Below are 12,269 nucleotides of genomic sequence, written 5' to 3' on the forward strand. Positions count from 1 at the left end.
TATCTTGGGTGCCCATGGCACAGAAAAGAAGTACAGTACATTCTGGTTAATTGGGACACATCAGGACCAGGACATTTTGACCCTATTAAGCATCTGCCCCAGTTAGCTGAAGTTTCATGGAAAGAATTAAAACATGTAAAACAAACTTCCATTTTATTGAGTAACAAATTATAATTTAATTGAAATACAGAACAAATTGGAACACTAGCAACACTACTACAGTACTATAAAACTTAATAATTCATCAAATGTACCCTGCCCTGTTCTTCTGATTAAATGTTAATGAACAAAATCAACACAGATGCCTAATGTAGATAATGGTCTGTTTCATACAATGCTAGTGACAACTGCATCCTCCAAATCTTCATTTTTATTGTAACGTTCAAGATGATTGTCAATATCATCAAATTGTTTGTAGTTGCAGTTGTGGAATCTTTTAAGTTTCACCCACAGCCATTTCTAGCACCTTCAAGCCTGAATGCTTGAAATTGCAGAGAGCAAAATGGTTCTGAATTGTCTTACTGCTTATATCAGTGACAAAAACCGCTGCTTTTTGGACACAAACACACGCAATTGACACAATTGAAAAACTGTTCACCCTAAGCATGGTGTAGTTTCTAGTGGCCACACAAGTGCACGGGCCTGACGCGAGATAGAAGCAGTTCCACGTCCGTCTCCTGCCCCAACTAAGCAGCTTAAAGTCCCAAATCAACAAGGAGAATCCCAGCTATTTTCCAATTACGTTTTGTTCTTTAAGAGTTGTCTCAAATAAGTGGCTGCCCTGAATAACCAATTAATCAGAATCCACTGCATACGACAGAGTACTGATTAGATTGGTCATGACTCAATGTTCCAGTGATCCTTGGTTCCTGAAGACAATTCAGCATCTGGGTCAGGCTTCCCCAGCCTGGAGCAAAGTTGCACCAGTGAATGGAGACATTCAGTATAGAATAATAAGTAATAGAGGCAAATGTTGGAATGAACTGGTTGCAGATAAATTGCATACGGTTTTAAGGTTATATCAGCGCATGGTTAAAAATAAAAGCTTATCATTATAACAAACAGCAAATACATGTTCCAAACTCAAATAGTGCAGATGCCAAAAACTCTGAAATAAAATAGAAAAAGCTTACCGCTCTGACAGCATATGTGTAGAAATAGAATTAACCTTTCAAGTCAGTGACTGGTCATCAGTTCATGGGAGTTCCTTCTGATGGAGATATTCAGTTCAGGGGAGCACAACTTAGAATAAGCATTAGACCATTAAGAAGAAAAGTTAGATGGCACTTCTTCACCCAGAGAATTGTACAAGAGCTGAACAATCTCCAGCAAAATGGAGGAAAAGATGGATTGATATTGACTGACAGTTGGCTAGAAAAAGAATATAAATGTAGATAGAGCTGATTTGAAATACTGTTGTATCTCACCATTCAGAGAGCCTGGATGATATTGTGGGTTCTAACAACAATGTCTGTTTTATTTGCAACTCTCTCACATTTGTTAAATACTGAACAATTCCTGAAGGCTTCACATGAGAATCATCAGATTGAGTCACATTCAAATGGGACACTTGACCAAAAGAACAAGAGGTTTCTTTTTTTTTGTAATTTATTTTTTTAATTGAAGTTCATCAAACAAATATTTCCATAAGATGTATTTCAGACATTGTACATATTTATCATATAATCATATATATCACAAAATCTCCACAAAGTATTTATCTGAGCTATACACTTATAGAAAAGAGTGGAAAGAAAAAACAAGCAAAAGGAAAGAACTATGTACAAGTAGGGAGTGATCTTTTTTTTCAACAGATTCATTGATTTGTGAGAATAAAATCAGGCCTATGAGACATTATGTAGTTAAACCATTTTTCCCAGTAGGAATCAAATTGTTCCAGCTTATGATTAACAGATGCTGTTATCTTCTCCCTTTTGTAAATGTCCATTGTAAATTCCATCCGTGTATTTAAAGTTGGGCTCTCCTGTTATAACCATTTCCACCATTCTTGAGGTATATATCCAAAATATATGGTCTTACTCTCCAAGGGTATTTCACATTTAAAGATGTCTTGTAGGGCATTGTGTATCCCCCTCCAATAGTTTTTGATAACAGGGCAGTCCCAAAAAATATGATAATGATTTGCATTTTGATTTCCACAATTTCTCCAGCAAACAGGGAGGTTACCATCATAATGGGATTTCTGAGAGGGTGTAATAAAATATCTTATCAAGTTTTTCCATCCAAACTCCCTCCATTTCTGTGAATTGGTACACTTCCACTGATATCTCCATATTGTTGTCCATTCTTCCTCAGATATAATTATCCCTCCTTCCTTCTCCCATTTTGTTTTAATGTATGAAGTCGAATGTGTTTTAAGATTTGACAACCCCTTATACCTGCTTGAAATGATTCTACTACCATTATCTGAATTATATGCTTTTCTAAAGAGCTCTATCAAGCATGTATTTGCCTTGATTACATTTTAAGCGTCTTATTAACATATTGTCGCATCTGTAAATACCGATAAAAATCTTGTTTTTTCTAATAAGTGTTTCTCTTAAAGCATTTCAAATCTGAACAGTGTTCCTTCTTTCATTATGTTGTAAAGAACTGTTATTCCTTTAGCTGTCCAGTCCTTAAATCTAGCATCCAATTTATTTGGTGTAAAATCAGAGTCATATGCACACCATTTAAGAATTGCAATATCTCCCTCAAGATTATATTCTTTTATAGTAGTTTTCCATATTTTAAGAGTCAATTTCACCCATGGGTTATCATAGTATTTATGTACCTTTGCAGGTTGGTATCAGCCAAAATTGCTTGTATGGGGATGGGAAGTACCCGCTCCTCAATGTTTTTCCATTGAGCGTCATATGATGGGTTGCACCAACATATCACCGCTCTCAACTGTGCTGCAAAATAATAATCTCTAAGAGAAGGCAAGCCCCATCCCCCCGTTTCCTTTGCTAATTACAAAGTTTTGAGACGAACTCTAGGCCTTTTACCCTGCCAAATATACCTTGATAGCATCTTGTTCCATTCATTGAATTGATTTTGATTAATCTCTATTGGTAGGGTCTGAAAGAGATATAACAGTCTGGGCAGTATATTCATTTTAATAGACTCAATCCTTAAACTGAGACTGAAAAAAGGAATCAGGCTCCACCTTGCCACATCTTCCTTAACTTTTTTATATAAAGGCTGATAATATGCCCAAATATTTGAAAGACTCTGTGTGCCATGCCCAGGGGTATCGACTTTCAATTTCTCTTGGTGGGCTATAGTAATATGAAAGTAATTGGGTTTTATCTATGTTGATCTTGTATCCTGATAATTGACCATATTGTTCAAAGGATTGCATCAATTTAGGTAGGAGTATGTTGGTTGCCCTAGATAGATCAAAATGTCATCCGCGTAACAAGCCAATTTATGCTCTGTCCCTGATATCTTCATTTTGTTTGATGTATTGAGCTAATGGTTCCAGATATAACGCAAAGAGTAGTGGTGACCATGCACAACCCTGTCTCGTGCCCCTTTCTAGGGTAAGACTATTTGATAAATATCCATTGATTTTAATCCTAGCAGTAGGATTGTCATATAGTGTCTGTATAGTTTTAATAATTGTGTCTTGGAAACCAAATCTATGTAAAACTCTGCTGTATAGTTTTAATAATTGTGTCTTGGAAACCAAATCTATGTAAAACTCTGTAAAGAAAATTCCAACTAACCAAATCAAATGCTTTTTCAGCATCCACGCTTATCACTATTGCTTCAATTTTATTTTTTTGTATATGATCCATAATGTGAAGTGTCCTTCGTATATTGTCTTGAGTCTGGCGTTGTCGTATAAAACCTGTCTGATCATTACGTATCAGCATGTGTAGAAACTCCTCTAATCATTTGGCCATGATGGAGGTAAATAACCTATAATCTACATTAAGGACGGATATTGGTCTAAATGACCCGCATTCCATTTTATCCTTGCCTTCTTTTGGTATAGCTGAGATTATCGCTTCCTTCCAACTGGGTGGCATTTGTGCCTTTTTTAGAGCCCAGTTCAGTGTGGGGAGTAAAACAGGAATTAACTCATTTTTAAATTCTTTGTACCACTCTGCCGTATACCCATCTGATCCTGGTGACTTGCTTAATTTAAGCCTACTACCGTAGATTCCGGACTACAGAGCGCACCTGATTAAAAGCCGCTGGCTCTAATTTTAGAAAGAAAATCAATTTTTTACTTGTACAGGCCGCACCGGATTTTAGGCCGCACCGGATTTTCGGCCGCAGGTGTCCCACGTTGTAATATGAGATATTTACACAGAAAGATATTACACGTGAGGATTTTTTAACTTTTAATTAAATCCATATGGTAACATAAACAAATACATATTGCAAATGCTTTTTTTCGAACCGTGCCTGTAACGCGGCTACTTTTAAATATACGTTGCGTATACTTTTTTACTGAACAACATTCCAATATCTCCTAACGACTGGTAAAAAATATATATACTGCAGCCTACCAGGAAAAGTTATTGATCGCCTTTAACTTAAAAGCAGCGTTTTCGCTCCGCCGCTCGCCCCCCGCCGTCCCGTTTATCGCAAACAGCATTTTTCCCACAAGACGCGGCGAAACCGGGTGTGACGTCATAGCATCCCGCGATGTAGTACAGAAAACAAATATAGTTAAAACTCTTCTAACTTTAACTAGAAAATGAATTACTAAGCGAAAATATTATAAACTAAATAACTGCCATAAAGGCAGCACAATGCTTTTCTTCGAGTGTTTTCCATGTTGATGAGGGTGAGTACAAATGACTGATTTACAATAATTTAATTGTGAAAGTGCGCTTGATTTATCGTACAATTTCATTGGACCTCTGTGAACTACTCATCAATTTTATTGGTCTACTGTTAAACGAGGCAAAATGTTTTTGGCGGCATGAAAAAAATCATGTATTAGCCGTACCGTATTAAAGGCCGCAGAGTTCAAAGCTGTTCAAAATGTGGGAAAAAAGTAGCGGCTTATAATCCGACATCTACGGTAATTGCAGCTTTTAATTCAACTTCAGTTATGTCAGCAGTCATCCTTCTATTTTGTTCTTCGCTTAAAGTGGGTAACTCTGGGGAATTCAAGAAGGTGTCAATTTGGGTTATGCTTCCCCCTGGAACTTTGGAATATAGCATTTTGTAAAACACTTCAAAAGCTTCTTGAATTTCACTTAGCTTATTTTTTATCATTTTCGTTCTTGGGTCCCTAATTCTATGAATTGTATTTTCTGCTATCTTTTTTTTCAGTTTCCATGCCAGTATTTTCATAGATTTCAATCCACTTTCATAATGTCTCTGTTTCAGAAACATTAAGTTTTTCCTGATTTCTTGCATAGCCAAATTATTTATTTCATTCCTAATTCTTTTAATTTCCCTTAATGTATCCTGTGCCAAATTCAATTTATGTTTTTTCTCTAGTTCCTTCAGCCTATTTTGTAATTCCTCTGATGTTTTATTCCTTATTTTTTTCTTATATGAAGATATCGCTATAATTTTCCCTCTTAAGACCGCCTTCAGAGTATCCCATAAAATGGGAGGTGAGACCTCTCCATTATCATTAAAATTCTAAGTAGAGACCAATTTCTTTTTTAATTTGTTCCTTAAAGTACAGATCATTGAGTAGACTTGAATTTAGTTTCCAAATAGTATTCTTTGGTTGTAGGTCAAAATCAACAGATAAATATATAGGTGCATGGTCACTTACATCTATTGTCCCAATTCCACAGGTGTTTATTTTGTCTTTGTCTTTTCCAAATGTTATGAAATAGTCTATTCTTGTATATACAGAATGTGGAGCAGAATAATGAGTGTAATCCCTTCTGTCAGGGAAAAGGTCCCTCCATATATCAACATCCTCAAAAAGTGTATTAACTTTCTTATGTAAAGATTTTGTTTCATAGGTTTTTCTATTGGAAGAGTCTAAGTTTGGTTGTAATTGTAAATTTGAGTCTCCCCCACATATCAGGAGACCTTCTGTTTCCATTACCATAATATCAGTAATTTTCTGAAAGAAACCAATATCACTTCCCAGGGGTGCGTATATATTCAATAGAGTAACTGAATTGCCTTCTATATTCCCCCTTACCAGAATATATCTGCCTTCTTTATCTCCCATTTCGAATATTTTTTCAAAATTTAGCTTACTTGAGATAAGAATGCAACTCCTCTCCTATGTCCTGATTTATATGAGGAGAAAAACAGATTAGTGAAGCCCATTCTCTTTAGTTTTTTATGCTCATTATCACTTAAATGAGTTTCCTCTAAATATACTACATGGGCTTGTTCTTTTTTCATTTTGGATAAAATTCTCTTACGTTTGATTGGATTTAATAGCCCATTTACATTAAAAGAAATGAATTTTACCTTGTCCTTAGCCATCTTTATTTATCTGTCAATGTATCATTGAAATTAGAAAAAAATTTAATCAATCTACACCCTGAACAAATAAGAACCAAGAAACTCAAATAATAACAAAAATGGCAACGAACATGTGATTCCAAGGCTGAGGTCTCTAGTAAATGACCCTGCGTTGAGCTAGAGGAAATGTCTAGCTGTGGGGGATAATCCCTCCTATTTGTGAGTTGAGGGCCCCTATTTCAGTATTCATAAAAGTCAGTGAACAAATCCATTACACAGAAAAGATTTCCCTGTGTACTGCTATATATATATATATACACACAGAACATGAGGTTTCAAGGAACAGATTAAAAGAATACAAAGATGAACTCGCACAGCAAATTTAGCCCCATGGACAGGACATCATCTAGCATTACACACCAAGTTACAAACCATAATTTCCATGATCAAATTGACTGTTTAAGGATCTCTGAATTAGGGAAGCAGTTACAGGTGAAACAAATGGGTTACAAATGTGGTGGGTGTATCTCATGTCAGCAGGGTATCCTCTTTCAGCCTCACAATTAATTACCCAGGCACCCTGTCTTGTACTCAGGAACACCTGCAAGATGTTTGAAGAAATCAAGAATAGTAAGTTTTAATATTTGCTGTTGGGACAAACGCCAAAAGACACTATCAAAAAAGCATCTATTTTTCCCTCCAGAGAAAGCTATGTGCTTTTGATTCTGGAGGATGATGGGGAAGAAGATCAATTGCATTAGGGGTTTCCACTTCTAATCAATAGTCTAAGACAAGAAAATCTGCAGATGCTGGAAATCCGAGCAACACGCACAAAATGCTGGAGGAACACCAAAAGATGCTGTCAAAATTGTATTTATTTTTCTCTCAAGAGCAACAGTTATGTGTTTACAAATCTGGATGGCGAGGGGTAAGGATACCAATTGCAATAGGATTTTTCACTCAAAATGCTGGTGGAACACAGCAGGCCAGGCAGCATCTATAGGGAGAAGCACTGTTGACGTTTTGGCCCGAGTCCCTTCGTCAGGACTAACTGAAAGGAAAGATAGTAAGAGATTTGAAAGTAGAAGGGGGAGGGGGAAATGTGAAATTATAGGAGAAGTGGGGTGAAGCTGAGAGCCGGAAAGGTGATTGGCAAAAGTGATACAGAGCTGGAGAAGGGAAAGGATCATGGGACGGGAGGCCTAGGGAGAAAGAAAGGGGGAGGGGAGCACCAGAGGGAGATGGAGGATGGGCAGAGAGAGGAAAAAAGAGGATGGGGGAAAAACTAAATATATCAGGGATGGGGTAAGAAGGGGAGGGGCATTAATGGAAGTTAGAGAAGTCAATGTTCATGCCATCAGGTTGGAGGCTACCCAGCCGGTATATAAGGTGTTGTTCCTCTGCTTGAATCTCCAGTATCTGCAGATTTCCTCGTGTAGGATTTTTCACTTCTAATTAATAGCAGCTTCTCCAGCTGAAATCATATATAAATATCAGGTAGGGAAATTATTGGTCCTTAAATTGCAGAAGGAAGGCTTTACGGAGAAGATATTTAAATATGACATAAATTAATAAAGGGGGTATATAAACATGCTGTGTACATACATCTACTGATGCCTCGACACATCTTCAATGATGTTCCTATCTTGTGGCCCTCTCTGTCGCATCGGTGGCACTGCGGATGGCTCTCCTCTTCCTCTCTCCCTCGATGCTCAAATTGCTGAAGGCTCTGACTAAGGAACAGGCTGCGAATCCCCTACAACCAACATCCACTGGGAGACACCTCGCTCTCCATCCAGCCTGCTGGCGGTTGCTGACCAGTCCTGCGTACTTGGAGAGCTTCCTTTCAAAGGCCTCTTCCAAGCGATCTTCCCGTCGGACTGTCAGCTCCAGCAGCACCACTTGCTTGGTAGACTCCGACACAAGGACAATGTCTGGTCACAGGGTGGTGGCTGCGATATGGTTGGGAAACTTCAGCTGCCGCTCACCCACTCAACTCCTGCGCTGATGGCTTCAGCGATGGTCTTCAGGACCTGATCATGCCTCCATCGGTACCGTCCCTCACCAACTGCCCTTGTGCAGCTGCTGAGGATGTGCTCCAGGGTTCCTCGCTTGGAACACAGTGGGCACGCAGATGACTCTGCTTTGCCCCATGTGTGCAGGTTTGATGCGCTTGGAAGCACATTGTACACTGCCTGGATGAGAAATTGGATGCAGTGTGGCTCGGCTTTCCAAAGCTCAGCCCAGGTCACTTTCCTCTCCACCGCATTCTCCCATCTTGCCCAAGCTCCCTGTTGCTTCATTCCGACCGCCATGCAGGTTCTCGTCTCCTCCACTGCTGCTCTCACCTCCTCCTGAACTAGGCGGCGCCTTTCCTTCCCTCTGATGGTGTCCATTTGGGGAGTTTGAAAGGATCCTAGCCCAGCTTGGCCCCGTGTGACCACTCCCACCAGCCTCCTGTGACGCAGCCTTTCCTCTGCTTCCTGAACAGCTTCCTCTGACCTCCACTTCCTACCGGTCCTCACTTGGATCCCTGCTCGAGTCTCCTTCGGATCACTTGAGTCCCTGTACTGTACCACTTCTCTGGCTCTTGTTACCTTGAATTCCTCCTCCGAGGATTTGAAGGGCAGTTGCAGTTTGTTGTGGTGTCCATAGTTTGTTGTGTTTGTTGATGCTGCTCAGGCTCTTTGGCGGACCCGGCCATCCCCTGAGGTGGTTGCTAACCCTCCTCTCTAAGGTTTCGATCGTCGTGATCGGAACTGCATAGACGAGGAGGGGCCACAGGATTCTGGGAAGAATGCCATGCTGATACACCCAGGCTTTGAACTTCCCAGGTAGGCCAGACTTGTTCAGATTTCAGCCAGCCATCCAACTCTGTGCGGGTCGCCTGAATGGATGTTGTGTCCCTTAAAGAGCTGTCAAAAATCTTACCTAAGCTCCTGACGGGCTTTTCTGTGATGGTTGGGATGGCTGTGCCTACGATGCTGAACCGGAACTTGTTCTCCACCTTCCCTCTCCTCAGCACCATAGATCTTGATGTGGCTGGTTTGAAACGCATCCGGGCCCACTCCACCAGCTTTTCGAGCCCCTGCAGAATCCACCGGCAGCCTGGGACTGATTCTGTGGTGACTGTGAGGTCATCCATGAATGCCCTGATGGGTGGTGGCCGTTGAGCGGAATCCATTCTGGGCCCTCTGCACTCTGTTTCAGCTGACTTAGTGAGCATGTTCATGGCTAGGGAGAACAGTGTCACTGAGATAGTGCACCCTGCGATGATGCCGATCTCCACCTAGTGCCAGCTCGATGTAATTGCTCCTGAAGAGACTCTCGTCCTGAAGTTGCTGTAATAATCAACGATAAGGTCTCTGATTCTGCTGGAACTTGGTGTTTGGTTCCAGTCCCTCCGTCTCCGCCGCATCTGCTCCCAGGATGAGGCTTTCCATTCCAGGACATGTCAAATGTCCTCTTTCTTTAAGAATCGTGGTTTCCCTTCTGCCGTCATCAATGATGCCCTCACCCGCATCTCCTCCATTTCCCGCACTTCGACCCTCACCCCATCCTCCCGTCACCACAACAGGGACAGGGTTCCCCTTGTCCTCACCTACCACCCCACCAGCCTCCGGATCCAACACATTATCCTCCGCAACTTCCGCCACCTTCAACAGGACCCCACCACCAAGCACATCTTTCCCTCCCTACCCCCCTCAGCTTTTCACAGGGATCGTTCCCTCCGCGACTGCCTGTTCCACACGTCCCTCCCCACAGATCTCCCACCTGGTACTTATCCCTGCAAGCGTAAGTGCTACACCTGTCCCTAGACCTCCCCCCTTACCACCATTCAGGGCCCCAAACAGTCCTTCCAGGTGAGGCAACACTTCACTTGTGAGTCTGTTGGGGTTATCTATTGCATCCGGTTCTCCCGGTGTGGCCTCTACATCGGCGAGACCTGACGCAGATTGGGGGACCGCTTCATCGGGTACCTCTGCTCCATCCACCACAACAGACAAGATCTCCCGGTTGCCACCCACTTCAACTCTGCCTCTCATTCCCATCTAGATATGTCCATACATGGCCTCCTCTACTGCCATGATGAGGCCAAACTCAGGTCGGAGGAGCAACACCCCATATACCGTCTGGGTAGTCTCCAGCCCCTTGGTATGAACATTGAATTCTCCAACTTCCTGTAATTCCCTCCCTCTCCCTTCCCTCATCCCAGTTTCACTCTGCCTCCTCTTCTGGCTGCCTATCACCTCTCTCATGATTCTGCCTTCTTCTACTACCCATAGTGCTTTCCCATTACATTCCTTCTTCACCTCTCCGGCCTATCACCTCCCTGCTTCCCCACCCCTTGATCTTTCCTCTGATTGGTTTATCACCTGCACCTTCCCCTCCCCCCACCTTCTTTATAGGGCCCCTGCTCCCTCTTCTTCAGTCCTGACGAAGGGTCTTGGCCCGAAACGTTGACTGCTCCTTTCAACGGATGCTGCCCGACCTGCTGAGTTCATCCAGCTTGTTTGTACGTGTTGATTTGATGACAGCATCTGCAGAGTACTTTCTGATGTTTGGTCAGTGTGAGCTGCACCAGCTTGTGCATTTGCCAGGTCGAGCCACAGCACTGACAGGTTGCCCTTGTTCTCTCTGGCCTCCCTGATGAGCTGTGTCACCACACCGGTGTGCTCCAGACAGCCCGGCATCCCTGAAATGCCACCCTTCTGGACTGATGTTCTTTGCTGGGTAGGTGCACAGCCGATTGGAAATGGCGCTGAAGAAGATATTTGCCTCGACGCACAGCAGGGAGATGATGTGGAACTAGTAAATCCACCAACGAATTCAGAAGAAATTCCTTTATCCAACTTCTTGCTATAATGTGTGATGTGTTACTGTTGGAACAGGTGAGACAAATTACATGAGCCACATTGGGAGGAAGAAAAGGATTTATTGATAGGGATAAATGTGTAATTTCAAGAAGGATTGTGTAGCGGATATTAAGACCATAAGACACAGGAGCACAATTAGACAATTCAGTGCATCTTGGCTGATTTATTAGCCCTCTCAACCCCAGTCTCCTGCCTTCTCCCCATTACTTTTGACAGCCTTACTAATCAAGGACCTATCAACCTTTGCTTTAAATATATCCAATTACTTGGCTTCCACAGCTATCTGCAACAATGAATTCCACAGTTTCACCACCTTCATGCTAGAGAAATTCCACCTCATCTGTTTTCTAAATGGACTTGAGGCTGTGCTCTCTGTTTCTAGAATCCCCCACTAGTGGAAACATTCTTTCACTGTCCACTCTATCTGGGCCTTTCAATATTCAATGAGTTCCCTCCTCATTCTTTTAAACTCCAGTGAGTACAGGCCCAGAGCTATCAAATGCTTCTCATGTCTTAACCCTATCATTCTCAAAAACCTCCTCCAGACCCTCTCTAATGCCAATTTAGAAAATATTTTATGGCTTTATTTCTTCTACCATACCTCATGACCATACACTTCCCTACACTGTATTCCATCTGCCAGTTTTTTGCCCATTCTCCTAATATGTCCAAGCGCTTCTGCAGACTTCCTATTTCTAAAACACTGCCCCCCACACCTGCCGTCTATTTGTATCTTCTGCAAACTTGGCCACAAAGCCATAATGCCGTCATCCAGATCATTGACATATATCATGAAAGGAAGCAGACTCAACACCAATCCCTGCAGAACATCACTAGTCACCATCAAACAACCAGAAAAGCCCCCTTAATTCCCACTCCTTGCCTCCTGCCAGCCTGCCAATCTTCCATCCTTTTTAGCAATTGTCCTGATTTTCAGCCTTGGGTGAGGCATTTTTCAAAGGCCTTCAGAAAACCCAACTAAAG

The 12,269-nt window shown here is 41.8% G+C and overlaps 1 protein-coding gene across 3 annotated transcripts in view; it reads left to right on the forward strand.

The window, feature by feature from the left end:
• The window catches only part of LOC140737248 (flavin-containing monooxygenase 5-like), a 114,079-nt gene that overhangs the window by 44,414 nt on the left and 57,396 nt on the right, over window positions 1–12,269 (forward strand). The window lies entirely within an intron of this gene.

This window comes from Hemitrygon akajei, chromosome 12 (genome assembly GCF_048418815.1).
Source record: "Hemitrygon akajei chromosome 12, sHemAka1.3, whole genome shotgun sequence".
Taxonomy (NCBI): Eukaryota; Metazoa; Chordata; class Chondrichthyes; order Myliobatiformes; family Dasyatidae; genus Hemitrygon; species Hemitrygon akajei.